The sequence below is a fragment of the Juglans microcarpa x Juglans regia genome, chromosome 7D (genome assembly GCF_004785595.1).
Source record: "Juglans microcarpa x Juglans regia isolate MS1-56 chromosome 7D, Jm3101_v1.0, whole genome shotgun sequence".
In the NCBI taxonomy this organism is placed as follows: Eukaryota; Viridiplantae; Streptophyta; class Magnoliopsida; order Fagales; family Juglandaceae; genus Juglans; species Juglans microcarpa x Juglans regia.
The window spans coordinates 2,062,665-2,078,480 of NC_054606.1; positions in this window are offsets into that span (position 1 = coordinate 2,062,665).

Below are 15,816 nucleotides of genomic sequence, written 5' to 3' on the forward strand. Positions count from 1 at the left end.
TCTTTTTATATTTATATTTTGTTTGTTTACGATTGCCTCCAAGTTTCTGTTCACATTAAAGTCAGAATTTAATTTAATTACAGTCTTTTTTTTTAAGTTAGCAGGTCTATAAGCGCTGCGCTACAAGAGTTGACACCTAAAGAAATCATTGAAGTGATCATATAGTTTCACTTCTATATAATAAAAGTGCTAGTCTTACTATAGCCTTTTCCATCGCACTTCTACTTGCAGGACAAATGAAGTATAAATAAGATGAAAATCGGTGACGATTAGTGCTTACAAAAAAAAAAGTTAAAAGTTTGCAAATATCCTACTAATGTCAAAAGGAAATGCAGCTTGATCACAACTAAAAAGTGGTTGCTGTGTAAAAGCAGTATTTACATCCTTTCTTTGAGTGATAGAATACCCTTACATCAAAAGACTTCTGCATCTATGGCGAGTAATCTAATGACTTTCTCTGAAATGACTTTCTCTGAAAGAATTTGACCTTCAAACTACAAACCACCAAACAACAAACCCAATGGTGATATCAAAGGCTTCAAGCCTTCAACACCTAAAAAATGCACTTCAATGTATTTTGTCACCTACAGAATAAGCCTGTTGACAAAACCACATCTTCCTGCTTCATAAACTAAATATCGTTGATGTAGATTAGTTAACCCATAAATTTCATTAATTTCTTTAACTACAATAGCAAAAGGGTACTCCCAAATGTAGAGTAACTGGGATTATGATGAGTAAATCAAGCTAAAAATGTCAAACTGGAGTGCATAATTAACCCCCCCCCCCCCCCCCCCCCCCTTTTTTATTTTTATTTTATCTTAGTTACTGGTTTGGTAAACAAATAAAAGGTCAAGGATTTATGCAAATTTTTGTGAGACTAAAATTCCATATTGGAAGATTCAGTAGATTTATACAAATTATTCTACAGATTTGGGATTAAGTTTTCAACATCATCTAGGTATCATTTCACAGCAACATAGTCAACCACATTTGTCACAAACAAATCCAACAGAACCACTAACCCAAATTAGACAAAAATCCAACAGAACCATCTAAATTAGACTGATTTTTTCATAACCCAATGTACGAAAAAATAAGATTAAATTAAATTTTATAACCCAAAATTTTAATTACAAGAAGAATGAATTTTCCTCAGAATCTAAAACTTAAAAAGCTATTCGAGAAAACTTCAAGTGGAGGTTTAGTATGCTTACATATTGTAAAATTGACTCACAACTCGCCCACCCAGTCCCTTAGCGACTGAGACTCACGCTCTGATCTCTGTTCCACTCTCTGCTGCTGCTTTTATTTCCATTGGAACACCTTCTCTTCGTTCCAGAAGAGAGAGCCGGTTCTGAAAAGAACAGGAGCTATGTTTGTGTGCGACACGGAACCACTTATTACTTTGAGTAGTAGCAATCTGACCGTGCCTTTCAGCTGGGCCCCAAAAACAGTAAAATCTTGGCCTCTCGTTTTTCTAAATGGATTGTCCACTGTGTACTCACTGATATTCATTGCACGGGTTAATTTCTTGATTTACCGACACGTAATCATGAATTTTGTATCATCCATATGGTAAAATAATTAATTAATTTGATAAGATATATATATATATATATTTTTTTTTTTTTGAAAAATGAAATCTACCACTGCAAATCTAGTAGATCACCAAGCATTTCTCTTAAATTTTTAATCATGCCGTGAGTTTTGTCCCAAAAAATTAATAAATGGAAAATAATTTATAGAAATTTAATATCTATGAGGAATGTTTCTCCTTAAAAAAGATCTTTTGAAATTTTTAGTCGAAGTTGAGAATTTACAAATTAAGAGTGATCTTATAATATTTATTATTAATTTAATATTGTTTAAAATATTTATAGAGATAATAATAAATATTAATATAGGACGCCACCCGAACCTTTCAATTAAAAGGCGCCTATCTTAATGATTTATTAGAGAGGGATGACTTTCGGCTTACCCCATAAGGAAGGAAGGCATCAGAGAGCCCTTTCCTATGCTGGGAGGTTGCATGAATTGGTGAAGATTAGTATATTGACCATCCAAGATTACTCGTTTAGGTTTTGCCATTCCTACCTATTTATGATTGGTCAACACGGGAATGATCAGCTAGACCTCACTTTTTCTTTCAAATGAATTGATTCGTCAGTTTTTAAATTTAAATAAGAAGCGGAGGAGATCTCGACTTCTTCTTTTTATCTTTCTATCGCCATACAACTCATTCTAAATAGAGAAATGATACTTATTGTGTAATTATTTAAAAAAAAATTAATAAATACGATAACCACATAAAAAATAATAATTTTTAATAGTAGATATCATCTTTTTTTCAAAGCGACTGCATGGCGTTTGTGCACTACACAACTGTATGTAGCATTACTCTTCTAAATTTATGGGTGCCAAGAATGTTTAGATTTGGTCGGCTTCCAAGATTGGAGTGCTTACATGTAAGTTGCCACGTATTTGTTTATGTATGGTTGGTTCTAAACTAAAGCCGTATGCAATTGGTAGGGTTGAAAATTGAAACCAAACTGACCGACCAAATGAGAGAAAATCGACCGGACCAATTTCGATTAGTTCGGTGGTTTTTCGGTTGGTTTTCTGCTTCAGAGTCCCTTAAGCACAAGCTTTTACTTTCCCGAACCCTGACACTGGAAAAATAATTAGAAAAATCAAACAGTACACCTCTCAGACATAATCGGTAAATTTGTAAACAAAATTTCAAGCTTATACTTTAAAAAAATTTCAAGCCCCTCTGAGACACAACATTAGAAAAACAAAAATGCATTGAAACCAATTCTCCTCTTTTTTTAGACATGATTGGTAAAGTTATAAACAAAAATGGAAGTAATAGATATGAACACAATTTCAAATATACTATATATTCATATCGTTAAATTTCATAATCAAATAGATATGGAAGCAAAGTTAGATACCGGGACCCATAAAGATTAAAATTTAAAATCATACACACAGAGAGATAGAGAGAGAGAGAGGGTGTCGAGGCGAGGTGGGTCTCACTCGTGGAAAATTGGATTGAGGCCGGAGGGAGAGCGGAGAGATGAGAGAGAGAAACAACATGAAGAGGAGGAGAAATGGGAGGCTCGGGTTAGGGCCTCAGGCCACACCCAAAACAACATTGTTTATATCGGTCGGTTCACTGGTTTGAACATGGCTTAAACCAAAACTGAACTGACCGACGTTGGTTTCAATCCATTGAGGCCGTTAGGCGACCCGTTCTTCACCTGTTTCGACCAGTTCAGGAATCAGGCAATTACTGTTTTGCCCTCTATTCGAAATGTCATCAAAGTACTTGAGTAAGTCTATAGTATTTTGAGTAAAAAAAAAAAACTATTTGCAAGCATTATGTTAAATATTTAAAATAAAAAGAAGTGCTAGGTTTTTATAGAAATTTTACAAAAGTGAACTTATAAACTAGCATAGTTTGATATGAGATGTTAGATATATTTTACAAGAAAAAGAGTATTGCGTTATGACAAATCACACTAGTTTATAAATTTTCTTATATAAGATCTCAACGTAGACCCAAACATTTTTCTAAAACAAACGAAGACTATTTTGGAGAGTGATGGACAAAAGACATGAAACATGTTTAAGAAAATGATTGATAAAAAATTACGAAAATATAAAAAGCATCAATTATAAAATCTAAAAACAAAAGAGAGAAAAATAGGAAAACATAAAAACTGAAGAAAATATTAAAAAAAATTCTAGAAAGCAATTTGCAATAGAGAAACTCTTTATACAACCGTCACTTGCAACCGTGGGGGTACTCGCCACGTCGTTTAAAATAAAACTCATCATTTTATTTAAAGTTTTCAGCGGCCTGAGATGCAAATCACATATTTACACGTATGAAAATTTCATCTTTAATAAAATGGTGTGTTTCAATTAAAGTCCTCCTCAGACTTGAGACTTCTTTCACGTCCTTATCCCAAATCCTAACCATCGACGTCCCTCCTCTTTTCCTAACCCAGAGACCTATGTTAACGCATAATCGTTTCAATTTTATTTTTCAAGGAAATGTATAGAGTAGTTGTTGATTTGCCTAGGAAATGTATAAAGCAGTTGTTGAAAATTTCTTTGCCCAAAACTGTTGTTGAACCAAAATTCCACTTACAGAGGATAACAAGCTTGTGAATCAAACCAATGAATCAAATTAGTGGAGGAAAAAAAAAAAAAACCAACAGCTACCACATTAACGTAAAAATCTATTTACCCCCGATCTTTTTGTTTTGAGTTAATAAAGTAAATTGGTAAAGAAGGTAAAAGAGCGAAGAAGGAAGATATACCAAGCAAGAACATCAAAATGAAATGAGAAGAACCTTGAAAAAACTGGCAGCCCCAGATCTCATTTTGCTCTCAGATCCCTCAACGCGTTATCTATGTCTTCTTCCTTGGTTCTGGTCTCAAATCACTCTAAAAAATAGTTAAGTGAGGACTGCTTCTATCTACTTTAAGGTGAGAGAGAGAGATATAGAGTAGAATGTCTGAACTCTGAAGTGTAGAAATGGGAGAAGACAAATGCATCAAAAGCAATCCCAGATTGACATGCGCTTCTCTCAATTTCCATCAGTCGGTTACACGACGATTCCGCATGGCGATTGTATGTAGCACCATTGTTAGCAATATAATGAATATAAAAAAAAAATGAAAAGTCTAATATATAAATAAATAAATAAAATTAAAAATATAAAAGGAAATCATATGTATAAAAAAGGAAGAAAAAAACAAAAGGAATACTCTAGAGGAGATCTCCTCTTTGCCCCCATCGATAGAGGGAAGGGCGTCTCCCTCGTGATAGACACTATCTCTCTCCCAAGTCAAGAGCATCCTTAGATATCGATTTAGGACGGGGCATCCTCCATCCCATGAAAAAGGTTGCATTTGGACTTAGAAAGGAGCCTCCTCCATCGATCCAAGTCGCCCTAGCTATCGAGAGGAATTCTGTACCAACTGATCATCATAGTACGTACACAAACAAAATTTTCACTTGTAGTTTAAGATTTTTTGTATTCACTTGATGTTGTAAGCATTATGTTTCTCTAAAAAACAGGTCTTGTGGTTAAAGTTAAGCCGATACATGGTTGTCATGTTATCAATATTTAAGTAAAATGTTGACAGAGAAACCATTTTTTTAACAAAATAAAAGAGCTCGTACATTTTTTTCTCCATATCTAAGGACCAATTCTTAAGATTAATGGCATCCAAGGACTAATTACTAATTATTAAATTTTCCATTATTACAAAAATCTTATAATTGATATGATCAATACTACTTTCTGTAGATTGTATTATATGCATGCATTGGTCCATCAATTCGTGAGATTCTTGAAATTAACAAATTTGATAGTTTTCCTTTGAAGTATTCTTAGGATAATGTTTAAAAACATATACAACTAAATGATGAAACTATCTTTAGTAAAATGTTCATCGGGAGTAAGAAATGCTTTAGGGGGACTAAAGTTTCAAAAACAGGTTCATGCAAGAAATTACATCCGTACCATCCTCCAAACGATTATTATTTGGACCAACCATTCAAAAAGAGGCGCCCATTCTCAAGAACCAAATTAAAAGACTGAGTTGAAGGAAGCCCTACGAGTCACTAAAATGACGACAAGAAGGCCATTTGATATACCAATAGAGCTAGCTAGGGAGCAGAAAATGGACTTTGCTCCCTTTACAATATAATGAAGAAATAAATAAGAGTCGAAGTGTAGACTGCTCACAATAAATCTACATATAATTGAAAAGATCATGAAAGAGGCGATCACAATATCCCCATAAGCGTTAGCGCTAATTAGCAGCCGCAGTTTTTTGGAAGGTGGGGTATTCATGCATGTGTAATCGCGGATTCCACGGTAGCAGTAGTTCTAGCTCTACATTAGGAGCACAGGAGCTCTATCTATCTAAACTAAAGGAAGTACCGACCCTTCCTCTTGGTACAATGTAGATGAAAAACGAAAGCCGGTTGAAACAGAGTATAGGAGAGAAGAAGAAGAAGGAAGAAGAAGAGGAAAGAAGCTTGAAGAAAAGAATCAAAATTATTCTTATTCGATGATCAGAGTTTATAGGCAAGCTCTGTATTTATACACAAAGGTAAAAGTAACTGATCTAACTAACTATGATATAATCCAATGAAAAATATACACGTGTTTCATTTAATTTCTATACTATTGTAATAGTCCCCCTCAAGATGATGTGTATATATTATGCACATTCATCTTGGATAACAAAAACTCAAATGATTTAGATCCTAAAGGTTTAGTTATTAAATCTGCAACTTGATGAACAGAAGCAACATGTAGAGTAGTTAAGTATCCCTCTTGAATTTTCTCACGTACCAAATGGCAATCTAATTCAATAGGCTTAGTTCTTTCATGATAAACTGGGTTTGCTGCTATATGAAGTATAGCTTGATTATCACAAAACAAAAGGGCTGACTAAGGATGTAACTGATGCAAGTTAGTAAGTAAAGCTCGAATCCAAGTAATTTCACAGACTGTGAAGGCCATTGATCTATATTCAGCCTCTGCAGAAGATCTAGAAATTGTGTGTTGTTTCTTGGACTTCCAAGAGATGAGTGAATCACCAATGAAAATACAATACCCATTCACTGATCTACGGGTATCTGTGCAACTAGCCCAATCTAAATCTGAAAAAACTTTAATGTGAACATTCGAAGATGTAGGAAAAAACAAGCCTTGACCTGCAGCCAATTTAAGATATCTAAGAATCCTCAAGGCAGCTTGTAAATGTGGTACACGAGGGCTGTCCAAAAATTGACTTGAATGATGAACTGCATATGTAATATCTGGCCTCGCATGAGTAAGATAGAGCAGTTTTCCAATTAACCTTCTGTAGGCAGAAATATCATCAACTATATCACCATTTTCTTTTGACAACTTGGTATGAGTATCCATATGAAAGAGAACTGGTTTAGCAGCAAGCAAACGATCATCAGAAAGTAATTCTAAAGTGTATTTTCTTTGAGACAAAGAAATACCTTTTTGTGACCTTGCAATTTCCATTCCAAGGAAAAATTTAGCTCGCCCCAAATCTTTCAACTTCAATTGATCACTTAAAGATGCTTTGACAACTTCAATAACACTTAAATCATTACTAGCAATGAGTATGTCATCGACATAAAGCAGTAGAGCCACAAATGAATCACCTTCCTTTTTAGTAGACAAAGAGTAATCTGCTTTGGATTGTGAGAACCCAATACCAAATAACACAGATGTAAATTTTGAATTCCATTGTCTAGAAGCCTGTTTCAAACCATAGAGAGACCTCTGTAGCTTGCATACTCTTATGTCCCCCTTACTAAGATAACCAGGAGGTGCTTTCATGAATAATTCTTCATCTAATTCTCCATATAAGAAAGCATTATTGACATCTAAGTGAAACAGATGCCAATTATGAATTGCAGCAAGTGATAAAACACATCTGACAGTAACCATCTTTGCAACAGGTGAAAAAGTCTCAAAAAAATCTAGACCTTCCTTTTGAGTATACCCTTTGGCAACAAGTCTTGTCTTATGTCTCTCAATTGAACCATCAAAATTGTATTTAATTTTATATACCCACTTACAACCTATAGGCATTTTATTGGGAGGTAGATTTGTAAGGATCTAAGTGTTATTAGATTCTAATGCAGATAATTCTGCAGACATAGCAGCTCTCCAATGAGCATGCTTAACAGCTTTGTGATAAAAAGTAGGTTCCAATTCAGAAGATATAGCAACAGAAAAATTTTTATGTGATTGAGACAATTTAGAATAAGATAGAACATCAGAAATGCTGTATTTATTACTTGAATGAATAACAAGATCTTTAGAAAATTTTTGGGAGCTAGAATCAGCCAGATTGCAGTGATAGATTTGCAAGTAACCAGGTATTTTATACTATCGCGTTGACCTTCTAAGAGATGGAAAATGAGTCTCATCATCTAGGGATGGCAAACTTGTGTTTTCTATAGGGATTGTATCAACAAAAGGTATTTTGAGATGAAGATGAATTAGAAGCTGTTTGAGATGAAGGTCGTTCAGAAGGTATGAAGTTTTCTGTATAATCAGAAACTGCCTTAGGAAGAACATTATGATTTTCTGAAGAATGAGTAGACTTAGAATGAACTTCCAAACTAGGATTGACATTTGAAGTATTGGATTGAGAGAATGGAAAGACAGACTCATGAAAAATTACATCTCTTGAAACAAAAAAATTTTGATTTTCTAGATCAAAAAGTTTATATCCTTTTATACCAAAAGGATATTCTACAAACATGCATTTTCTTGCTCTAGAAAAAAATTTTGTTATGTTTTGTGTAAGAGTGGATGCATAACATAAATATCCAAAAACTCTCAAATGATTATATGATGGAATTGAATTATTGAGAACCTGATGTGGAGATTTATTATTTAAAACTAAAGATGGAAAACGATTTATGAGATAACATGCAATGAGTATGCATTCTCCCCAAAAAACTAAAGGTATATTTGATTGAAATTTTAAAGCTCTTGCCACATTTAGTAAATATTGATGTTTTCTTTCAATTATAGAATTTTTTTGGGGTGTTTCTATACATGAGACCTGATGTATGATGCCTTTTGAAGCAAAGAAATCTGTCATTTTAAATTCTAAACCATTATCACTTCTCACATATTGTATTTTTGTTCTGAATTGTGTGTCAATCATATTATAAAAAGTAATGAAAATATTCCTAACTTCAAATTTTGTTTTCATTAAATACACCCAAGTAAATCTTGAGTGATCATTAACTAAAGTAAGGAAATATCTGGAACTATTATGGGTTGGAATAGAGAATGGACCCCATATGTCACAGTGAACAAGATGGAAAGGAAAACTTTCATTGTATGAATGAACCTCGAAATGGAGTCTTTTCTGTTTTGCCAAAGGACAAATTGTACAATGATCAACAAGTTTATCTGGAAAAGTAATATATGGTACATTCTTGGAAAGGAAAGACAATCAAGATATAGAAGGGTGACCTAATCTACTATGCCAAACTTTAGATTTTGTAACAGAGTTTACAAGATTTGGTTTGGGTTGAGCCTCAACAGAAGTAATATCTGATTGCTGCAATATGTATAGTCCAGTTGATCTCCTAGCTATCCCAATCATCTTCCATGGGGTAAATTCCTGAATAAAACAAGAATCAGGTAAGAATATAAAAGCACATTTCTAAGATGAAGTCAATTTACTTACTGAGAGTAAATTGTATGAAAAAAATGGTACACAAAGTACATATTTTAGAATTAGATTTTCAGATAATTGAACTGTGCCAAGATGAGTGACAGGCACAGTGTCATCATTTGGAAGTTTGACTGAGATATTTAAGGATTTTGTGATGGATGTGAAAATATCAACTAAATGAATAATATGATCTGTAGCTCCTGTGTCTACAATCCAACTGGTATGAGGCATTAAAGGAGACATTAAAGTACTTGAAGAAAAACTAGAATGAATTGATATACCTTGAACAGATTGTGACACAGATTTAGAAATGACATTTGCTGCATGATGACTTGTATTATCAGTAGATTGTGAGTGGATTAAAGTTAACAATTTTTTATAATCTTCTTGAGAGAAAGGTAATTGATTATAGGACTCAAAAGGTGTACTCAAAGGTTGGCCTGTGACTTGATTAACTGCTGTAAATTTTCCTTTTTGTCGAAAATTTGTGGAATTCTGCTTGAACCCTGGAGGATATCCATGTATCTTGTAGCATTTATCCACTGTATGATTGTTCATACCACAATGAATACAAAACAATTTTCGTGGCTGCTGTTTTCCAGGAACATATCTCTTAATTGTTAGACTTGAATCTTGTAGCTTATTCATAAAAGCTACAGTATCTACCATACCACTTTTACTGATTTCCCGTTGTTTCTCTTCTTGCACCACTAAAGAGAAAACCTTGTTTATATCTGGTAAAGGCTCCATCATCAGAATCTGTCCTCTTACATGAGAGAAACATTCACTTAACCCCATCAAGAATTGTATAACATGCTGCCTATCTTGATAATTCAAGAAAACTTTGATTGCATCACAAGTACAAGATTGTAAAGCACCACAAGAACAACTAGGAACTTGATTATAATCTTGTAACTCATCCCACAAAGACTTGAATCTTGTGTGGTAATCTCTCACAGACATGTCTTCTTGCATTAAAATTGATAAATCTTTCTGTAATTGAAAAATTCTTGGCCCATTTCCTTGTGTAAATCGATTTTTCAAGTCCTACCACATCTCCTTGGCTGTTTTTGCACAGATAATACTGCCAGCAATTTCTTTAGACACAGAACTTATAATCCAAGAAGAGACCATATTGTTGCATCTTTCCCACAATCCATACGAAGCGTCTGTCAAACGTGGTCTAGTAATCAAACCATTTACAAAACTAATCTTGTTCTTTGCTTTCAAAGCCACCATCATGGACTTACTCCATGTATGATAATTTTTCCCAGTAAGGACATTCGATACCAGCATAGCACCTGGTGAATCACCACTTTGTAGGTGATAAGGACTTGTAAAACTCTCCATAGAAGAAGAAACTGAATCAGAAGCGGAAGCGGAAGCGGAAGCAGAAGTGGCCATGGCAGCGGACCCTCTTAAGGTATCCTCTCTGATACCATGAAACATAGTATAGGAGAGAAGAAGAAGAGGAAAGAAGCTTGAAGAAAAGAATCAAAATTATTCTTATTCGATGATCAAAGTTTACAGGCAAGCTCTGTATTTATACACAAACGTAAAAGTAACTGATCTAACTAACTATGATATGATCCAATGAAAAATATACACGTGTTTCATTTAATTTCTATACTATTGTAATAGGTTTTCTTGATTTTCTTTGTTGAACCCTCTTTGGTCTCTCGATATCCCAATTCTAGCGTTCATTAGCAGAAGTAGAGATAGGGAGAATTTAGGAATTTTTTTTTTTACAACATTTATGTGAAAATTGGGTCTTTCTATGCAAAAAGAGTAGCAAACAAAACAAGGTTTTTCTTTCACTTCAGAGCTACTATTCCATGAGCTAAGCCAGACGCCAAAACCCGGCCTTTCTCTTACGGAAAAACAAGAGCTGAAACCTGAACTCAGTGCATGGAATGTATGGAATGGTCGGGCATTGATTGAGAGAGGAAAAAAGGACACTCTATAAGGGCTTAAATATATTAAAAGCAATGTTATATCTATCTTACATTTTATCCTTCCTAGTAATACTTGATAACGAAGGTAAGAGCTATTAATATTTACACTTGTGGAACTGAAGGGTTTGATAGCCAATTATTGGGTACCCTCATAGACCTAGAATTTCCAACTCTTTTATAGAGGATCCATATATATTAGATATATAGGCTAGAAAATATATATTTATGATAATATATATATATATATATATAGTTGAACTTCATGAAAATTTGTCCGAACCGTGCATTTAAGAACTGAGCTTGAGTACGTAGCATAAATTTGGAAATAGTGAAATGAGAAAAGTTAAATAACAGGGATTAGGGAAAGAAAAACCAAATTTGAAAGAGTTTTCCCCACATGCATTCTATTTAATTGCAAGCATTAATTCAACACTTCGCAATTTATTCAATATTCGATTAGATTCTTCCTAGCTAGCTTAATCTTGATTAATAGTTTACAAGGCAGACTAGTACTATATAATAATGTCCATTTATCATATGATCAGGGTCTAGTCAAAAAATAAAAAGAGAAACTAACAAATCTATAAAGCTGGAAAGAAAAACGGAATGAATCCACCAAATAATGAGATCAGAGGCACCATGATCAATCGATCGATCGAGAGTGTGTGTGTATATATATATTGTACCTAAAATTAACATCTTCATGGCCCTTATAAATTAAGCATGCATGTTAATGATATATATATCAATGTGTGTAATGTCCTTGTGTGTAATGTCCTGATCTCTCTCTCTTCTCTCTCTCTCTCTCTCTCTCTCTCTCTCTCTCTCTCTATATATATATATATATACACACACACACACACACACTTCTCTCCTTGTTTGATGACTGTCTGCATGCATGCATGAGTGCCTGTGTGAAGCGTGCGACAGTTTATAATATTACATGCCAAGTGACCAAATACTACTTTCTTTGCGTCATGCATTGGTGAAGTATGCCTGCTTTCTTTTAGTTTCCGCAGGTGATCAAAACTGTGGGTTGCTGCTGTTATCTGTTGATGTATATTACGTACTAATTTGATTAGAATAGTACCTTGATTAGGAGATCATCTTGTATTTTTTTACTTCCTTATTTCATTCGGCCTCTTTCTTGTATATAAATAGGCTCTCTTACTGTACATAACATTCATTCAATATAGAAGTGATCTATTTTTACTTATTTTGATCTACGATATCAATTATTCAAGGTTTATAGTAGGCCTGCAGGTAAGTTTTCGGGGTTTGGAGGCTGGAAATTTAGCACAAATATAGTATATACACACACACACTCCAGATCGGCAGATGATCGATGATTATCTCTGGTTTTGGTCTTGATCGATCTAGAGCAAATAAATTCGTGAAAACAGACATGAGATCGAGTAGCTATAACAAAAGTTGGGTTGTTGCTTTTGAGATTCTTAGTTGGTAGTAGTGTAGGTGACATATATGTTTCACATGGGGTAGTTTGTGGCTTGATTACACAAGCTGTGGGAGGACCAGGCAAAGAAAGCTTTTCTAATGCATTAGTATGACGTACGGCATGACATGATGCAGCTAGCTGCATGTAACCATCGCTCCAAGTTTTCTGTGCCATTTTCAGAGGTAGCATGAGAGTTTGTGTCGATCGACGTCGCTGAATTCACGTAAGGGAAGAGATAGTTTCGACAAACGATGCAATTAGGATGAAGTCTGTTTTGGAAGGACCTTCTCCCGCGCGCTCCTCTCTCATGACGATATCTCAGGAAAACATCGGCATCCATGTTCAAGTTTGAATGCTAAGCAACATAATTCATACGTATGTTATAAGTTATAACAGGATAAGGCTAGGCGGCGGGGAAGGGAGCTCAAGTTTTCTACCTGTTTCTGTGCGATCACGTGCCCTCACGACGAGCACGTATCTGATGACTTCAACCATCTTCCGTTCACAAAAACAAGACAAACAAGATCTGAGAGGTGCGTTTGATTTCACCCATTTACACATGAAAACCTTGGCTGTACGGCCTTCAATGGAATACATGAGATCATCATGATATCATTCATAATTCGAAGAAACAAGAATACACACACAAATATATATATAAATATTATATATATATATATATATTGTGTATGTATAATACAAGTGATTCCCATATTGAAAATCCTGCAGATCATCCCATATACACACACAAAGTTACGAAGTGATCTCTATTTACACCGCACATCATTTATATTATGGTATAATTTAATTTGTAAGATTAAAATTTTAAATTTTATCTTTCAAATCAAATTATGTTAAGTGAATGATATGTGGTGTAAAGTACTTCAAATATAATCATTCAATTATTAATTTCTTATCAAAAAGAGATATCAAAGTTTTAATGAAAATTGACATGAGAGAAAATACATACGTACGTGCTTAAAGGTATATATCAAAGTTTTCAATGCCGTTTTGATGACCGTTTCGGTCGAGACATTGAAATGAAATATTTTGATATCGGTATCATAAATTATATATATATATAATACAAACTATATTCTAAAATAACAAAAATATAAGTTTTAAAAACATATATACATGAGATATTTAATAATACTTCTTATTACAAGTCAACTTAACAACACATATTTGTAAAGAGTTTTGTTACTCATCACTTCTATACACCACACGTCATATTTATTTTTATTTTATTTTTTTTAGTTTTATTCTTTATAAACTAATTGATTTTTTACTAATCATACATACATCAAACATTTGGTAAGAAAAAAATAAAAAATAAAAAAATTATGTGTGATATATAGTGTAAATATGATAGATAGAATTTAATAATACTTCTCGCTCTAATAATTGATAAATTCATCTTACTGTGATGTCACTATAAAGACAATACCGCATCAGCTATTTAAATCAAAGTTGACAGACTATCCATTGTACGGAGTTGTCTGTCCTCTTTTATAAGATCCGAGGAAGATCTAAAGAAGAAATACGAGAGAGAGTTGATGACTGAAGGAAAGGATTTAAAAAAAATATTGAAAAATCGAAAACGCCGCTTAGATCTCGTGATTCGAAGATGAGTTGAGATGAGTTAAAATTGATTGTAAATAATAGTGAGATAAATTATAAATAATAGTGAGATTTATGAGTTAAAGTTGATGAATAATAATAAATAGTAGTGAGATGAATTGAAATGAATTGAAATGACTTGCGAATACAAACCGGGCCTTAGACTTTGAATTTCATAAAAGTATATTTACGAAAAGTCCTTTCAGTTCACCTTCTTTATTTTTTGAAAACATCTTATTTCATCTCATTTTATCTCACTTTATATTACAATTTTTTTAAATTTCTACACAAAATAAAATAAATAATTTAACTTTTTCAAATCTCAAAATAAAAATAATATTAAAAAAATATATTCTAACAATATTTTATTTAACTTTTTAACTTTAATCTCATTTCATCTCATCTCTGAAACAAACGAGCCATTCATAATTTCCATTCACTTTTAATTAACATTCCGGACCATTTTTTCTATAGGGTGAAATTCGAAAACCGGCCGGTATTGTTTGGTATTGACCGAAACGACTGGTATTGGACCCGATACAAAACATCCACCTCCACTGTGATGGGTACTGTTCCGGCACGGTAAATTCATACGGTTTTTAAAACTTTGTAATATACAACGTACTCTATATCGTCTAGACCGCGTACGTACGTGATACTTCATTGCAATTTCCCAAGCGTTTAAAAGCAGTTTGGTGTATATATACGTCATGATCATAAGTTGTATGTATATTTTGTAAAACGCGAATATTCAATAGTACTGCTTTCTTGGTTTTCAATGCAGATTCAGGTGTTCCGACGTTTGATGCGAATTATTCGATGTATGCTGTATTGTGTGTGTGTGTGAGAGAGAGAGAAAGAGAACAAGTGAAGAAGCAGCCAAATTTTCAAAGTTTTGGACGTTTATTGAAATCGATAGGAACCAAATGGGTACCAGACGTAAGTCATTGATCTTTTGTATCTATCTTAAACTGATCAATGCCTAGGATTCTGTCCAAGTTGTCTTCTAGCTATATATATATATAATTTAAGACCCCAAATTAATAAAAACTACAAAACCAGTACTACTCAGATCGACCACAGATATCCTAGGATTACCGGAGCTGGATTTTTGTTTTCAGGGCGCTCCTTGAATTGAGTATGGTGCATGATATCAAGCATGCATATCATCATCACGTATGATTCAGTTTGTTGCTAGCAGCTTACTCTAGCTAGCAGGAAGACATGCATTGACAAAACAAAAGCTAGCTTTCTTTTTTCTTTTTCTTTTTTAATCTTTACCTAGCATGCAGTTTATGGCAATACAGGAATTGAGAGAAATAAATGTTTTTTAAGGAACATGCTTGCTGAGGCTCCAGTACTGCCCTGATTTGGAAGCTTTCTGCTCAAATATTCACATCATATCTCTCTCTCTCTCTCTCTCTCTCTCTCTCTCTATATATATATATATATATATATATATGATCGACCCGATGGCCATCCACAAATTAACTTGTTGAATATAAACATGATGCATGAATGTCT